Source organism: Rhynchophorus ferrugineus, unplaced genomic scaffold (assembly GCF_030347505.1).
Source record: "Rhynchophorus ferrugineus isolate W39M unplaced genomic scaffold, kcgeb_rfMv2 rfM3, whole genome shotgun sequence".
In the NCBI taxonomy this organism is placed as follows: domain Eukaryota; kingdom Metazoa; phylum Arthropoda; class Insecta; order Coleoptera; family Curculionidae; genus Rhynchophorus; species Rhynchophorus ferrugineus.
In genome coordinates this window covers 62042513-62058910 of record NW_027472582.1, presented here as the reverse complement: position 1 = coordinate 62058910, position 16398 = coordinate 62042513, and the positions used below count along the sequence as shown (strand labels likewise).

Sequence of the window (16398 nt, the reverse complement as noted above, 5' to 3'; positions counted from 1 at the left end):
TATACCTAAAATTGGCATAATTTTTGTTTACAAGGACATAACATCGTTGATGCCTTAAAGATAATTAAATTTATTTTAAACATAATAGATATTTTTAAATACTAACTATAATAACTTAAAATTACTAAAGAACTGTACTAGCTCTACTTTTAGTTCAAAAACGCATTTATTGTGGGAAATAATTTCTAAACGTTTTTCACGCCTTTCTAGCAACACGGCAATATATTTTAGCACTTATAAGAATTAATAAATCGAATACGAGCAAGCCATGCAGTTTTATCTTGTTGAACTTTTTTTGCAACAATATAACGATCAATTCGTTGAGATGTTGGCTTTGTAGAGCAGTGGTAACGGCGATGGGATGGTCCTCCTACTGTTGCGAAAGCCGCGGTTTCGAATCCTGCTGGGGCATGATCATAAATTTATCTTTGTGATTGTTTAAAATTTGTGAATGTTCTAGGCAAGAGTGTAAAATTCGACAATGGAAATGATCCCAGTCACGCCAGTAACCAGGCTGGGTAAGACTGGATGTCATCTGGGATTATTTCTAAAGTTGGTCACTTGCCAGTAAGTAGTCTTAATGCTGAGGATCGTGGTTCGGAGCCCACTTTAAACTTATATAAACCCATAGTTGGTAAAAGGAGACTTTAAATATATATTTAAAAATAATTCGTTGGGATGACAACGACAGACAGTTTAAGACTTCGTTATAAACTAAACCTTTTCGTTTATACTATGGTGTCAATGTGGATATCACTCTTTATACGTGTACGCACTTGGAATTGTCGTAGTAGATCCACCTTTAGCAATAAGGAAGATAACTATTTTTGAAATACTATTTTATGAGAATTTTACGTATTTAGTTTGGCCGGACTAAAAGTTATTATAACAAAATAAATCAATTTGAAAAAAAATATTGCCGTTTAAGTCTAAAGTGTAATTAACGTAATATCGAGGTAAAAAAACGCTTTCGACAATATTAGAGATTAAGCCTCATCTGTTTTTTTTATTGTGTGTATAAATCCCTATAATTTTGTTCTTTTTTAAGATACCAAATAATATAGAAAATTATATTTAATCTAATATGACTAGTTTAGTTCTATAAATATGCATGAAATCAGTATGTGTTTCTGCATGATTCGAGTATTAACTAGACAGAAGAAAATTGACTTCTAACAGAACTCACTGGACGTTCACTGCTGTTCACTATTGACTATATATTCTCAAAATACAAAGAAAATATAAATTAAGTTTAAGCCTTCAACAAGTGTCAATTCTGGAGTGCTCTTTTGAGTTATTACTTGTATTTATTATTGTTCTTGCTACGTGTTATACTAATAATATTTTTACTTAATGTTCTTCCATATTTCATTGTTAATGCGCCTGGAATACTCACTCAATTACTCAAGAGTTTTGGTTATCTTTTAAAATTATTATTTTCATAGAGATAGGCTAATACCAGCACACTAGTTTGGGTTTATTAACAAGCATTCAACAATTGACTGAGTAAAAAATATGCTCAGCTATATTCTTAGATGTAGCACAGGTCTTCGATAAGGTTTGACATGAAGGCCTTGTTTATAAACTACAGAAAATGTTACCAAGACAACACACCGAACTATTAAAATCGTACATTACAACCAGAATGTTTAGAGTCAAACAAGAAGGAGCTTACTCTACAATAAAAGAAGATAAAGCAGGTGTACCACAAGGAAGTGAAATGGGGCTAATGCTTTATCTATTCTACACTTGTAATATACTACAAATGGAGAATATTACGATGGCTACATTTGCTGATGATACTGCGATAATAGCTGTCGGAGACAATAGTGAAGAAGCCTCACTAAAACAGGCAAGTGACAATATAAATATTTGGACTCAAGCTAGGAAAATAAAAACTAATGAAAGTAAATATGTCCATGTGCACTACAAACAGACCGTACAAGCACCAATAACATTAAATAATACTCATTTCATATAGCAACAACGCTAAATATCTCGGAATGAAACTTGATGCAAAACTTCTCTGGAAGGAACACATAAAAAAGAAAAGAAAAAGAATTATCAGTACTTAATAAATTGCTATTATATACGCAAATACTGAAACCTATATAGACATACAGAGTTCGATTATGGAGATATTCTGCAAAGAGTAACATAAATAAAATAAAAAAAAATCATAACAAAGTCCTGAGAGGTACTGTGGGCGCAACGAAATACTACAGAGCTGATTAGCTACATCGAAACCTTCAGGTACCCATAGTCAGTCAAGAAATCATGGGAACTGCAAGGGGGCATGAGGACAGACTCTATTCTCATGAGAATATTGAAGTATTGCAGCTCTTGGATATCACCAGAAGAGGAAACAGATTCAAAAGTATCAAACCATCTGATCTTGTGTAGTGTTGTGTAGTGAGGTGCATATAATAAAAAATTCAGCAGTGACATGTATTAATATTATTTCACCAGAAACTGAGATAGGGCCGATGAATCCTCCTAGTTATATACCTAGATTTAAGTTATCATGAAGACAAGTTGTAGGTTAGTGGGAAACAACTGGTAACAATGTAATAATTAAATAATAAAAAAATTATTGTTTCAGTTAATGTCACATGGTAGTCATTATCAGCAAATCGATTGTGGGCAAATTTAAGTTATTTACCTTGATAAATCCCATTTCGATTTTTTCATTTATCTTTGATTTCCGTAGGTTGCACAAAATATTTTTTTAACTGTTAAATATAAGATAAATAATGCAAATAATCGAGCGCGCTAAAATGTTTAAACGTTTGAATGCGGATATGATGGCTAGCAACGGACACGTTTGTGTTTTAAAAATCGAAGTTTGACTATTTTTTACTTTCCAGTGAGTTCCTTATTTATTTTTGAAGTCCGTTAAATTCTTTTGTTAATTTTTTTTTTATTTTATTTAGCATAATAAGGGCTACAGACTTCTCTAAACATATATTACATAAATATGTATAATGGTATAATTCTTTAACAACTATACTTAAATATCTTGGAACTAAGTGTGGCTTTCGTAGTACTTGTAAATATTTTTCATTTTTTTCCAAAGGCGTATAATTGATATTGAAATGGAATGAAATTATCAAAGATGGCCGCCACGATCTGCCACACCCTTAACGTCAGTTATCACAGGTTTGGATTATCTCCTAATCTTAGGTAAACAAATTTCAAACTTCGGTTATTAAATTACAGTTAAAATGACAGTTTCCGTATCCAATACAATGACGTTGCATTGAAGAAAGCCTACTTTTTGGCGTACTTGTTTGCATTATATATTATTATTATCAGAATTATTGCTATAGCAGTATAATACAATGAGCACGTGTTTAAGAAATGAAGTGAAGAATTCAATCTTTTGAGCATAAAAATCATGTAAATTTTTGTTCTAGTTTCATGTTATTTTATTTCTAGAACTTAACTTTAATAAATATTACTAATTGTAACCATCATTCAGGACGTGAGTATACTTGCTGGTGCACCGACATTAATAAAGTGCCATACCTATTGGAATTTTACATTTTGAAAGACACACATTTCAGTATTGCTAACACTAGGAGCGATAATCCTGAAATAAAAAGCCTAATCCTACTTTCATACTATGAAACAAAAAATTTAAAAATTTTTTTTTAACACATGTACTGACTGGGACACCTTTAGACTTCTAATGCAGAAGAAAATCAGTTCAAACTTAAGACTACAACGTATAGACGATCTTGACCAGCAAACCCAAAATATAATAGAAGAAATTCGGCCTGCAACAAATCAAGCTACACCAACATCAAAAGAGAAAACAGAATACGAATTAATTTACCTCGTTGAAACTACGGAATTGATAAAAGAAGGAAGAAAAGCTAGAAGAGTATGGCACAGAACCAGAAATGCTGTAGACGAAACAATATTTAAAAGAATTAGCAAACAGACAAATCAGAACGTTAAAGAATACAAAGAAAATTGCTTCGCAAATATGTAAGTGAATTAACAGACAAATATTCTCACGAAATTTAGGTAACGTATTTCAGTCGAATGATATACAAAATGCTATGGACATAAATAATGTTTATCAGCTCGGTGTAGCTGTAAATCTGATTTGTCCAATGGATGTTGCCACGGAAATTGATAAACTCATTGCATCATTCAACCTCAAAACCGATAAAACAATTCGGATCTTACAGGCCCTTTTCGCTGCTGCTTGCGATAAAAAAATTACTTGAGATACTGTTGTCAAAACCTATCAAACAATTTATAAGAAAACGAGATTTGTAGTTTGGACTTCGATAGTGTGGTTTATTGAAAAGTCATTTGAAAAAAAGAAGTACCGCAATATTCCTAGACGTCTCACAGGCATGATCGGATATGGTATTTGGGATTATTCTACAAAATGAAGAAGTTTTTACCGCGAAATTACTGCTGGGATTATATCTTTTCGAAAGAAAATTTACAGTCTCGTCATTTCAACCTATTTCTTCTCGTGTTCTCCAGGCTTGCACCTTGGGACCATTCCTGTATCTACTTTATACTGCTGATATTCCAACAACGAAGGAAACAGTACTTGGAACATTTGCCTACGACACAGTTATCATTGAATAAAATATATCTCTGCCTATGTGTGTAAAAATAGTACAAGTGTCAATCAACAAGTTCTAAAAATTAACTATAAACTGGAAAATATCGCTTAATAGCTCCAAATCTACCCATGTTAATTTTTTTGCACGGCCAAAATGACAAAAAACTAATTATATCACTTGACGGGTGTTCGATTGCTCAAGCAGAATCAGCGAAATAGTGCTAACCAAGATGCAGAGGAGATTAGACTCAGAGTCAAAAAACTGTCCAGGTTAGTCGAAAGATACTCTCAACTTGACCTAAAATGGACCGATATCGATCAATCATAAAACAAATTTAAATCTATTTGGTGAAAATATGGGGTTGCACTAAAACATCAAACCTACTAGTAATCCAGCGTAGCAAACAGATCTGTACGATTAATTACCAATGCTAATCGCTACGTAACCAACGAAGAGCTACACGATGACCTCGGAATCAAATGGGTTTACGAAGTGATCCAAGATTTTCACCCCAAAAACATGGAACAAGGTCGCTAAATCACAGCAATGTGGAAGTAGTACAGCTAGACAACACAAAGGATTTTGATTGAAGCAAACCGAACTCCACGAACGTGCAGAGGGTATAAAAGTTATTTTTAACTTTAGTTTAAATAGTTTACTTTTATTTTAAATTGGGAAACAGTATATTTAAAATAAGTAGAATACAACAGTACTAATAAATTAATTTTTAAATTAAGATTATACTAAGCATATCTAATCTAAATTGGAATTATTTTTTTTTAATAATATTGTTGAAATTTTTACTAGAAGATAATTTATCAGTAAAGCGGAAAGTTTGAAAGCCGAAAGCCGTCCGCCATAATTAGTCGTCATAAAGTAACTGCAATTCAAAAAAATCCTTATGTACTGTCGTAAACGACCTTAAAAATTCACGAAAACTCGTTCGAATTTGTAAGCGCGATCCTTCCCTTACGCGAATACCGAATAGTTGGAAAGTAACCTTTTCGATCATAAACTTAGGGATTTGCAAGTGAGTTCTATGCACTTAAGCTATCCGCGACTAATTCTACTAGCGAATCACAATATAGCCCCTACTGACTCGTAAAATACAATTATACTTTCGACCCCATACTTTTTACCCGGTCTTGTGCAATTTTGCGATGTTTTATGGCGGTATGTCATAAAATTCGACGGGTTAACAATCCTTTGTGGAATCAACGAATTTTATAAACCGTTTTTATTGCGTCTTAATTTAAAAATCATACTTCGCCGGTACGGCGAAACATCATTATACCTTTTACCTGAAAAAAATGGGAATTTTTGCCGAGTCTTTCGGAAAAGGTAGTCTGGTAGGTCTGCGTATTAAAAAATGTAATTTAACTAACCGAGATTTCTCTGTGAAAAATGTTATTTGAAGAAATATAATGAAAAGTTGAGGGGTCGCTATAATCAGTGTATCACTGTTGAAGGAAATTATGTTGAATAAAAAAAAATAATTTGTTTTTCTGTTTAAAATCCGTTTTACTATGGTAGGCCGGGGACCTTTCAATCGACCTGTTATATAACAGCATTTTTTAGACTTACTTCATAACTTCTGTAATTGTAATTATTCGTTATTATTCTAATATTTACCAGTCAATTATAAAACCAGTTTGGACTTACGGGAAGCAAATATGGGGTTGCATTAAGCTATCAAATCAATTGGTAATCCGACGCACCCAAAACAAAGTTTTACGATTAATTACCAATGCTTATCATTACGTAACCAACGAAGAGCTGCACGATGACCTCCAAATCAAATGGATATACGAAGTGTTACAATATTTCACCTTAAAATATTAAATAAGATTTACTAATAGATAAGATTTGCTAAATTAAAACAATGTAAAAGCAATACAACTGTTGGACGACACGCAGGAAATTAGCGGATTGCAGCGAATCAAACAACACGGGCTAGCTTAGTGTATAAGTGTATCTTTAACATTACCTTAGTAGATACTGCCTACAGGCAGAGAAAGTTTCATGGAATTAAACTATAACCCACAAAAAGAAAAAATCAAAATCAGGATTATTAGACTTTCATTGAATAAAATTTATTAAAACGATTAGTTTAAATCTATATTTTAATATATATTTTAATGAAGGTGGATTATTAGCATTAAATGGAAAAATAGAGTATATAACAATAATAAACTTATTCAGTTGAGCGATGTAATGTCTAAAACGTATTGAATATGTATTGCTCTTCAAAACATCAATTATATGACACCTTTCTTTCCAGTAGATATTGTTGCTACAGTTCCGTGCGTACAGATTACGGTTTTTATTATAGCTGCATTTATTAGCAAAATTTTTACAACATTATTAAAACAATTTGTTGTCAAAGCACACAGAATTTTTGTCACTAATTATCATGATGATGTTCTGTCATAAACAATATGTAGATATTAATTTGCCTTCGCCAGTATCCGATAAATCATCCAGGAATATCAAGAAAATACCACTTTTCACAAGAAGATTGAAAATGTGTTAAAATGTATTAACATTTTTTGAAAATAAATTCATTTGATTTGGGAAAAAAGTAGTTACATTTCTTTTAATGGATGTCTTCAGAATAAATAATACGTATTCGATAAAGGGCATTTGAAGATAGTGTCATTTGTTTGCCCAATCAACGGTTATCCCCCTCTTAATATACAGATTTCGGAAGGTACTGTTGATTTATTTAGATCTTTTACTCCTAAAAAAGGAATATTCTATAACACTGGATCACCCCGGGTTCCAAATGGCTGGAATGAGTTTTGCGTTTTTGAGTCGTCGTTAACACGAAATGAAATCCAGCAATTTTTATAACGATTGATTTACGATTGCAGCTTACACAGTCATTTTCAAACAGATAGCTATTATTGTGGACTGTATAAATCCAATCAAAATTCATCACGAAAGATTTCGCCCGAGAAAATAAGTTAAAAGACAGAATATGTTATTTTGATTAGTTATTTTGATCGTTAATACAAATAATCAACTATTTTGTAGTGCTTTGGCCACAGGTTATATAGCATTGTTATATAATCATAATTTAATGTCATCAAGAGTAATATTATTAGTTTAATTATTAAGAGTTTAATTGAACGTTATTGTTATGCAACACTATATACTCGAAATTCTACATATATTTGTTATGGTACAGCGCTAGCCAATACTTTACCCAAGAGATGGCACTACTTCATAGAAAAACAACAATACTTCTCTTATTATGTTCGTTGATATTTTCAATTAATACATTTCTTAAAAAATCTATAAAAATAAATTACACATCAAATATGAATAAATTAAAAGCTAAGGTTAGATTCTGATGTATAAATATAACATTTAGTGTCACTCTTCCTACCATAAAATAAAAATTTGGTTATCTTCAGGATTATGACTTATATTAGTTATATCAAGTTTTAAGTAGCATTCAGTTTCGTTAAAAAGCAAGCAAAACAAGCTTAAATTAAAACATTGCAGATTCAATTTACCAAATCAGTTGAAATTATATTTATAAATATGATTTATAAAGATATTTGTTTATTCTGAAACTTGTATTCAATATATTTTATAATATGAGGGAAATGCATATTGACGAAATATATTCTAATTACAGGACAAAACTTAATTGAAATCTAATAGCAAAATACGAATAAGATCGTTACATCTACTAATTAAATAATAATTATATAAAATTCATTTGAAAACATGCATTATGTTTTCAAATCGCACATAGAAAATGCCATGACAGATACTGATGGATAAGGAGATAATTTAAACGGTCGGAGTACAGCTCAATAATTGAAACCTGATAATAGAGGGCATTTTAAAATGTTCTTTCCGTTTTAAATCACGACACCAACAACGCAGCAACCGATTTCTTATTGCTTTTCCAAATAGTTAATTACGTTTCTATATAGTTAACGATAATTTACCCTCTAACTAAAAAAAAATAATGATCCAGTTTGGAGTAGTATTCCTGAAGTTATACTCAAAGATTTCGGCAATTGTTTTATATTCATATAAATAATATATATTTAAAAGGTGCATTTTTTAAATCTAAATAACTGAACCGATAAAAATTTTAAAATGGTTAACTCTAAATACCGAAATATAATTAATATTTATGATTTTATAATATAATTTAAGTAATATGTTATTACTCTATTAAAAATAGTATAAAGGTAATTAAACAGGGTGATAAAAATGCAAAATCAAGCCTCCATAGCTCAGGGGTTAGAGCACTGGTCTTGTAAACCAGGGGTCGTGAGTTCAATTCTCACTGGGGGCAGAGTTCCTTAACTTTTTTCAATAATTTTACTACTTATAATGGATTAGTTGATATCGTGAATTAAATCTTTCATCAATAGTTCACTGATAATCGAAGATAAAATAATAAATATACAGTAACAACATGTGTAAATATTTGATATTAAAAAACTGGACACTTCTAGATAGATTAAAATAAACACCTAATTTTAAGGATAATGTTACCTATTATTTTCCTTTATTGTATCGAATTCTAGATTTAAATATTTTAGTGGTTTTTTAGTTAGATATACGCTATACAATAATATTGAATTAATATTATATTCGCCATTTTATCATGACTCTTATCGAAAATCTAATTTAACACTATTTAATATAGCAATATTTTAAATTATTTAGTTGTAATATTTAGTTAAGATATTTAATTATACAATAATGATTTATTTCTAAATATTTATTTTAGTTAAAATTTTAACTAAATAAATTTTAGCTAAATTTGACTAATATTGCGGAAAAGGCGAAGGTGCTTGGTTCGCTAATAATTATGCACGTCACACTCACTTGAATAATATATTTTAGTTTTTAAATAATATTTAAAGTTATTTGTAAAATTTTTCGTTTATATTGATAGCGTGCTACGTTTTTAGGTGCATATTGATTTATCATCTCTATATTCAGCAGTCGTTTTTATAAAAACTTGATTTATTATTGATTCCTAATTATCGTGGTGGTTTCTCTGAAATAAACGGGCTGCCCTTTCTATGTAATACATCGCTATCTTTTTCCTTTTTAATTATCCTTCAAACGATAGAAACTGATAAGGTTAAATCCATCAAAAGTAAAATAATATTTGAAAAAATGATGTTAACCACAAAATATCTTATGTTCGTGTCAAACTATCCAAGTATCGTAATGAATAAATGTTACTTTTTAATAATAGATTTGTATTTGGTTGTAGGAGCTAAATCAGCTTTATAAATATTTTAAATTATTTACAATTGTTTCTAAGCATGAAACCATCTCGTCATCATTCGTTATTTTATGGAAAAACGCACCAAACAGTATGTAGCATTTATTTAGTTCACTGAAAAAAGGTCTTGGCTTGGAAAACCTATAATATTTGCCCAACTTATAATTGCCAGAATTATTGACGTCTCTATTTCATCAAATTCTTCAAATCCGTGACATTGTGTTGTCGCCCTTTTTCTTCATCTAAACTCCAGTAAAATCTTGTTTCCTAATGCAATCACGACTCGTCATATATATATATATATATATATATATATATATATATATATATATATATATATATATATATTATTAAATAAATTATTAAAAAAACATGATTTCAGTAATTTTTTTTCACGAAGTGTTTGACTAATTGTGAAATATAAACACATAGCAACAGAGCTTGTGAATGTCTTTTAACACATACATGATTACTTTTGTATATGTTCATTTTTGACTGCATTTTGTGAAGTTAAATTTAGTGTTGCGTAAACGTAACACTGGAAAGAAATTGGTTAAGGATATTCTTAAATAAAATAATATTTTTCAAGTTTCTATTTTCTCTTTGATTTTAATGCAATGTATAAAATTGTCAAGAAATGTGTCGTCCTAAGACAAAAAGGAGGTTATTTTCGTATTCAGCCCGCTCAGAAACATGAATATTACAATATAACTAGTCTTAGATTTTTTTCGTACACCGTTGTAATTTAAAGAGTCAGTCAAAGAGTTGCAAGAATTGCGAATAAATGCAATACCAAGTGTTCAAACACAAAAATTCATCGAATATTTAAAATATACGCGAAAATTCAAAGTGAAATATCTAGAAAAACTTTCCAAAATCAATGTTCACAATCTACAATAGTATAATAAAACTAATTTGGAATTGTATACCATAAAATTTACCTATGGTTAATTGAATTATTCATAAGGTTCGTAGTACTATCACAAATTGTGTACAAAGTAAAAGTAGCGACGAAATTTGTTGTATTATGAAAAAAGTTGACCCGGGCATAAGTATTATTTTATAATGCAAGAAGTGATTGTAAACGATGAAACTGTTACCTGGATTTTAGATTGAAAATGGCAAAACAAATTATGAAGTAACTACTAATCCGTTAGGACTAAATAGCATATTTTCTATTGCACTTGATACAATAACATTGTGACAACAATACATTTTTTATGTTCATTTAGTTATATTATGTTTGTGTAAAACGGATCCCTTTTTTAATTTTAGCGACGTAATTGATTTTTTCTTATAGAGTAACTTTATTATCGTTCTTTAAAAAGTAAAAATTATATAGCCTATTCTATAAAAAAAAGGAACTTATGTCATCGCAATTTATGACCCCAAAACGTCGCAATAAACTTGAGTTTTAATTCATTGTGAAATTGACATACAACTAAATAAAATGAAGTAAAACAAATTAAACAAAAATTATGTTATTAAATTTATTATAAATTATTACCTAATTAACAATTGTGCTTTTGAATAATTTATTTTACTTTCATCAGTACAGTACTTACAGAGCATATTTACCTTTTTATGTTTAGTTCTTGTTTGCTTCATTGCAGTATTTCCATATCAATTCATTTTGATATCACTGTTTTCATCTTTGGTTTCTTCTGTTATTACCTTTTTACATCGTTCTTGATAAAATTAGATCTAATCACTGCATTTTCCCCAATTCATTTAACATATCTGCAAAACAGTTATTGAGAGTGATATGACATAATGACAATTATAACAGAGTAATCATATATTAATTATATACTTACTTTTAGTTGTTTTTACACACATCACCCTGTCTTGGTAACTGTCAGCATGAGATCATAATCATACATCCAGAAAGTTTCTTTGAGTTACTGTCACTCTCTGAACCACTGTTCAATAAGTAAGCTGTTAATTTCCACTCTATCTAACACTTCCTCACAATTTCATTATCTATTGGATTGAATATGCAGTGATGGGAAAAAAGACTTAATAACTTGTCGCCACATTTTATTTATATTTACAGAGCAATAATTTGAAATATTTCATTCCTTAGCCATTGATTCTTTAACAGTTGGTTTTCAAATCAGAGGAAAAACATTGATGAATTATTAATTAATAGTATTACTAACAAAACCAACGTTAACCTTTTCCAATTAACAATTAAGTTAATTTGTTGTGTTTATCCAATTTTTATTTAGCTCTCTTGTGAAATATTGAAGACATATCTAAACACATACATTAAAATAACAAATATTCCTTGAATTTATTATATGATTTTAAAAATTGTGTTCTTTCAAAATAAATGCTTGGATGTTCCATTAGAAGTCTTCATGGGGTGTCACAATGATTGTCATCAATGCACCTCATTCAACGACATGCATATTTCTAAGTGTTCTATGGATACCTCCCAGACTAACCGCTCCCCTGAAATAATTGCATTAATTATATTAAAAAACTACTCACTGTTTTTATACATTTTATAATTTTATCTTTGGTGGAGCTAATACTTAAGTGATTTTGTTTCGTCACCGGCCTCGTAGGAGGCCACTTTTTATCTCGTGAATCCAAGATTAAATTGTTTTTAATTTTTTAAGATATTTTACTCAGTGTAGTTGTAGCAGGCAAAATATATTTTCAACAAAAAACGCAGCAACTTTGTATTTTAACAATATCCATAGTTACCTCTATAACGCAAAACAAGACACAATCTGTTATCCGACTATAATAAACAGCGATTTGAAATTTATCAAAACGAACAAAGCGCCAAAACAACATTTTGCAACATTTGGGTTACTATCTGCAATTATGATCATTATGTTTTAAAGAATTGTGCAGACATTTGACAATAGGACGGAGGAGAGAGCTCGAAACTATCAAACATTATTCTATCTGTTTTTAGCTGGAATAAAATAAAAAGAAAAATATAGTCTGATTTTAAAACGAATTTAGAAATTACGATAGGCGATATATTAAATATGTTAATGACTTGTGTTTACTGTAATTTTGAATAGACTATAGATGTTGTTTGGGCTGTATACCTAATAGTATGTCGTAAATAATTAATAGTCCATATTCGACCGTATACCATAAAAGGTAAAAACCATGCATATATTTTCTTGAATGTGATCTATCGTCTTAGGCAGGTACCGATTTGTCAATTGTTTGTCTTTTTTTTTTTTGAAATATCTATCTATGATATTAAATTATATAACAAATAAGCAAACAGTTGAATAAGCACTATTCGCAGCTTCTATTTGAATTTTTCGGCATAACCCTTATTCAGTATTTTATATGGTCTATAATAATGTTTATTGATTCAATGTATATTGGATATATTTGCTACCTGCATTATTCGGTCGGTACTTTGTGAAATTACTTACGAATTATAAGTTTTACTTCAAACCAAGAATTACTTCTAAAGGTGAGTTCAGACGTGAACGAAGCGAATTTTCGGACTCTGCGAATATTCGGCGAATATCTCTCCGTTCGCTGCGATGGAAATCAATTCGTGGCGCGTTCGGTTCCTCTCGGAAAGTTTCGGTCTTCAAAAATCATTTGATGGTTTTCATCGTTTAGTTCAGAGGCGTGTATTATTCTGTTTAAGGTTCGTCCATCGATCGATGGACGAACTTTTCACATTGGCATGCAAAAATAAAATGTCTTGTGAAACATTTTTCGACGGTACGTGCAGTCTTCTTTTTACTATAGAATTTGTTGTTTATGTTGTTTGTTTTTGATTGTTTTTATAGATTCCTTAAGAGATTTCTGTAACGATTAAGAAATAATCTTATGGAAAATATTGGCCCGGGTTTTCGGGGGGTTGATTTGCAACCTCCAGAATTTGAACCACTTGATCGCATGATCGAGCTGCTTCTGTAAACGTTCCTGAATTGTAACTTCGAACCTGGCGGCCGGGAATAAAACAGTGTCGTCAGCGCAAAACGCGATGTCACTGTGTTCTTTTCTCGGCAGATCTGAAATAAAGTGGTTTATATTTTATAAAGGCGTTTTCCCGATCTTGACCTGAAAAGATTTGTCCGATAGATAAGACTTGATGAGAGCGGTTAGGTTAGGACTTTTGGGAGGCCTAACCGCACGCATTTTGTGACCAAACCGTCGTGTCAGATCTTGTCGAAGGCTTTGGTTAGGTCCAGAAGGACTGCTCCAAGCTTTTTACGTTGGTCAAGAGCATGATGGATGCGTGCGGCCAGACGGGTAGTCTGATGGACGGATGAGTAGTGAGCGCGAAAGCCGAATTTTTAATTGGGAATGATGTTGTTGTCCTTTGTGAAAGAAATGAAAGCGTTGAGTATTGCCCTCTCGGCAAGTTTCGAAATGGCACTGAGAAGGCTGATGGTTCTGTAGTCAGATGGAGATGATTTTGCTCCTTTCTTGGGAATAACCCTTATATATGCGTGTTGCAGCCTCATGATGAAGTTAATGATGTTTGCCGGCTCCGCGAGCTGCTCATGCGGAAGCTTTTTTAACTGAGTAATCGATATTCCGTCGAAACCGGGAGATTTTTTGGTTTGAAGTTTGCCGATCATAGTCTGTAGAGACTTTGGAGACACCAAATGGTTGAAAAGAAAGGCTGGGGTTACTGGTCTTTTGATGTAGTTGGATTAGTTGATGACAGTATCGTTGTCTTTAGCTTTAGTGTTCTCTGCGGGTGGGAGGCATTTCATCTGAGACTTCTAGGTCTTGCGACTGTGGAATTTCCTGTAACAGCTGACTTCGTGTGTTTGAGTTAGTGACGTAGTGAGTTTTCAGTAATCGTCGCTTGTGGCCACGAATAAGAAAATGCCCTCCTTTTTTGTTTCGGGTGATAATATTAATTGATTGTGTCTTAGAGATTCTAATGAGCTTCATAAACCTCTTTTTGTCACGGAGTACTATAGGTGGGATTTTTCCCATTTTGAGTGAGTTTGAGAAACAGTCGCCGAAATGATTGGCACTGTTTTTGCTATGGACGTTTGGTTAGTGGCCTGGCTACTTACTTGCGCAGGCTGGGTTTGTGTGGTGGTTATTTGTTTCTGGTGATCGGCTTGTTTTGCACTGGTCTGGTGGCAAATTTAATAATCGAAGGCTGTATGTTAGCCTTGGCTTTCGATTGAGTGGAGTGAATGGCCGGTTTGGCTACCGGCTTGGGTTCTGATTTGGAAGCAGTTGCCTGTTTCGCCTTGTTGCCGGACTTCGGCAGCTTGCTTTCCGGAGGTGGAGTGATAGGCCCCCTCTTCCTTTTTCCCACCGAGGTGAAACCATAATCCGGGTCTTCATTTTCCAAGGCTAGGGATGTGAGTTGATTTGGTGTTTCAGAATGTTGATGTATTGGCTGGATCGGGGTGAGTTTAGCAAGGGCGTCTTGTAGTAGCATCCACATTGCGTCTCCTTGCTTTATTATCAGTACTCGAAGTTGAGTAACCTCAATTTTAAGTTTTTCATTTTCTTTTTATAGATACTCGATAAGTAACACCTCAACCGGGCATCGTCAGGGCAGATTTTTTGGTTGTTGGACGGCTTGGGCAACTTTCGGGAGCCGATGATGGCTCTGGCGTACAGGACTTGTCATAAGTCAGTGAAAACGATGGCAAAAATCTATAAATGGGGCTTAGAATTTTGGCTCTGGCGTGGACATCAACATGAAGAACAACAGCAGCAGTCATGGCAATCTGATGGGCATATATAATCAGACTGTCACCACTAAGGGAGATCATTAGTTCGCTAACCATAAAGTCCTCCAGTCCGCCATCATGGCATACACCAACAAATCCCCAGATAAACAGGCCAGTGATTATACCAACACATATTTTAACAACCATTATATCCATAAGGCAACGGTCAACAAACCAACTAACTAGTAGACAAGCCGAAGAAGGGCTATTAACAACATTTCAACAAAGAGGTCGCCAATAAAGAGGACATTAAAGTAGTAACGAAAAAATAATCCAAGTAGTATTAAAGTTGCTTGGATTGCCTTAATGACAAATAGGCTGGATATAAACAAAAGCTAACAAAATCAAGCAGTAAGGAAATAAAACAAGTAGTTGGTAAAATATATCAACAATGGTAGCAGCAAAGGGAGATCAAGTAGTATCATTACACATAATTGATACAAGTAAGATGAACATCAATCAATAGGGAGAACTAATGTGTAAAAAGGTGATACAATACAAAAAAATAATGGTTTTTTAAAATTTGAAAAGCAACTAAAAAAAAATGTAAAAAACAGGTAATTAACAGGTCAATTGAAAAGTCCCCGGCCTACCATAGTAAAACAAATTTTTTGCATTTTTTTTATTCGACATAATTAAAGGGTGATACACTGATTGTAGCAACCCTCCAACTTTTCGATTTTTGTAGCAAGATTTGTCCTTTGCTTCAAACTAGGCCTCAATTTCGTCCATCACTTCTTCACTCGACGAAAATTTCATCCCAGTGAGCATTCTTTTGAGACCTGAGAACAGGAACATTTAATTATAGTAACGCCATCTATGCGTCAGGCCG

At 32.0% G+C, this 16398-nt stretch overlaps 1 non-coding gene across 1 annotated transcript; it reads left to right on the top strand.

Moving 5' to 3' along the window:
* Window positions 1-8840: 8840 nt before the first annotated feature.
* On the top strand, window positions 8841-8913 carry TRNAT-UGU (transfer RNA threonine (anticodon UGU)). Its single transcript has one exon. It is a non-coding gene; the product is annotated as a tRNA-Thr (tRNA).
* The last annotated feature ends 7485 nt before the right edge of the window (window positions 8914-16398 follow it).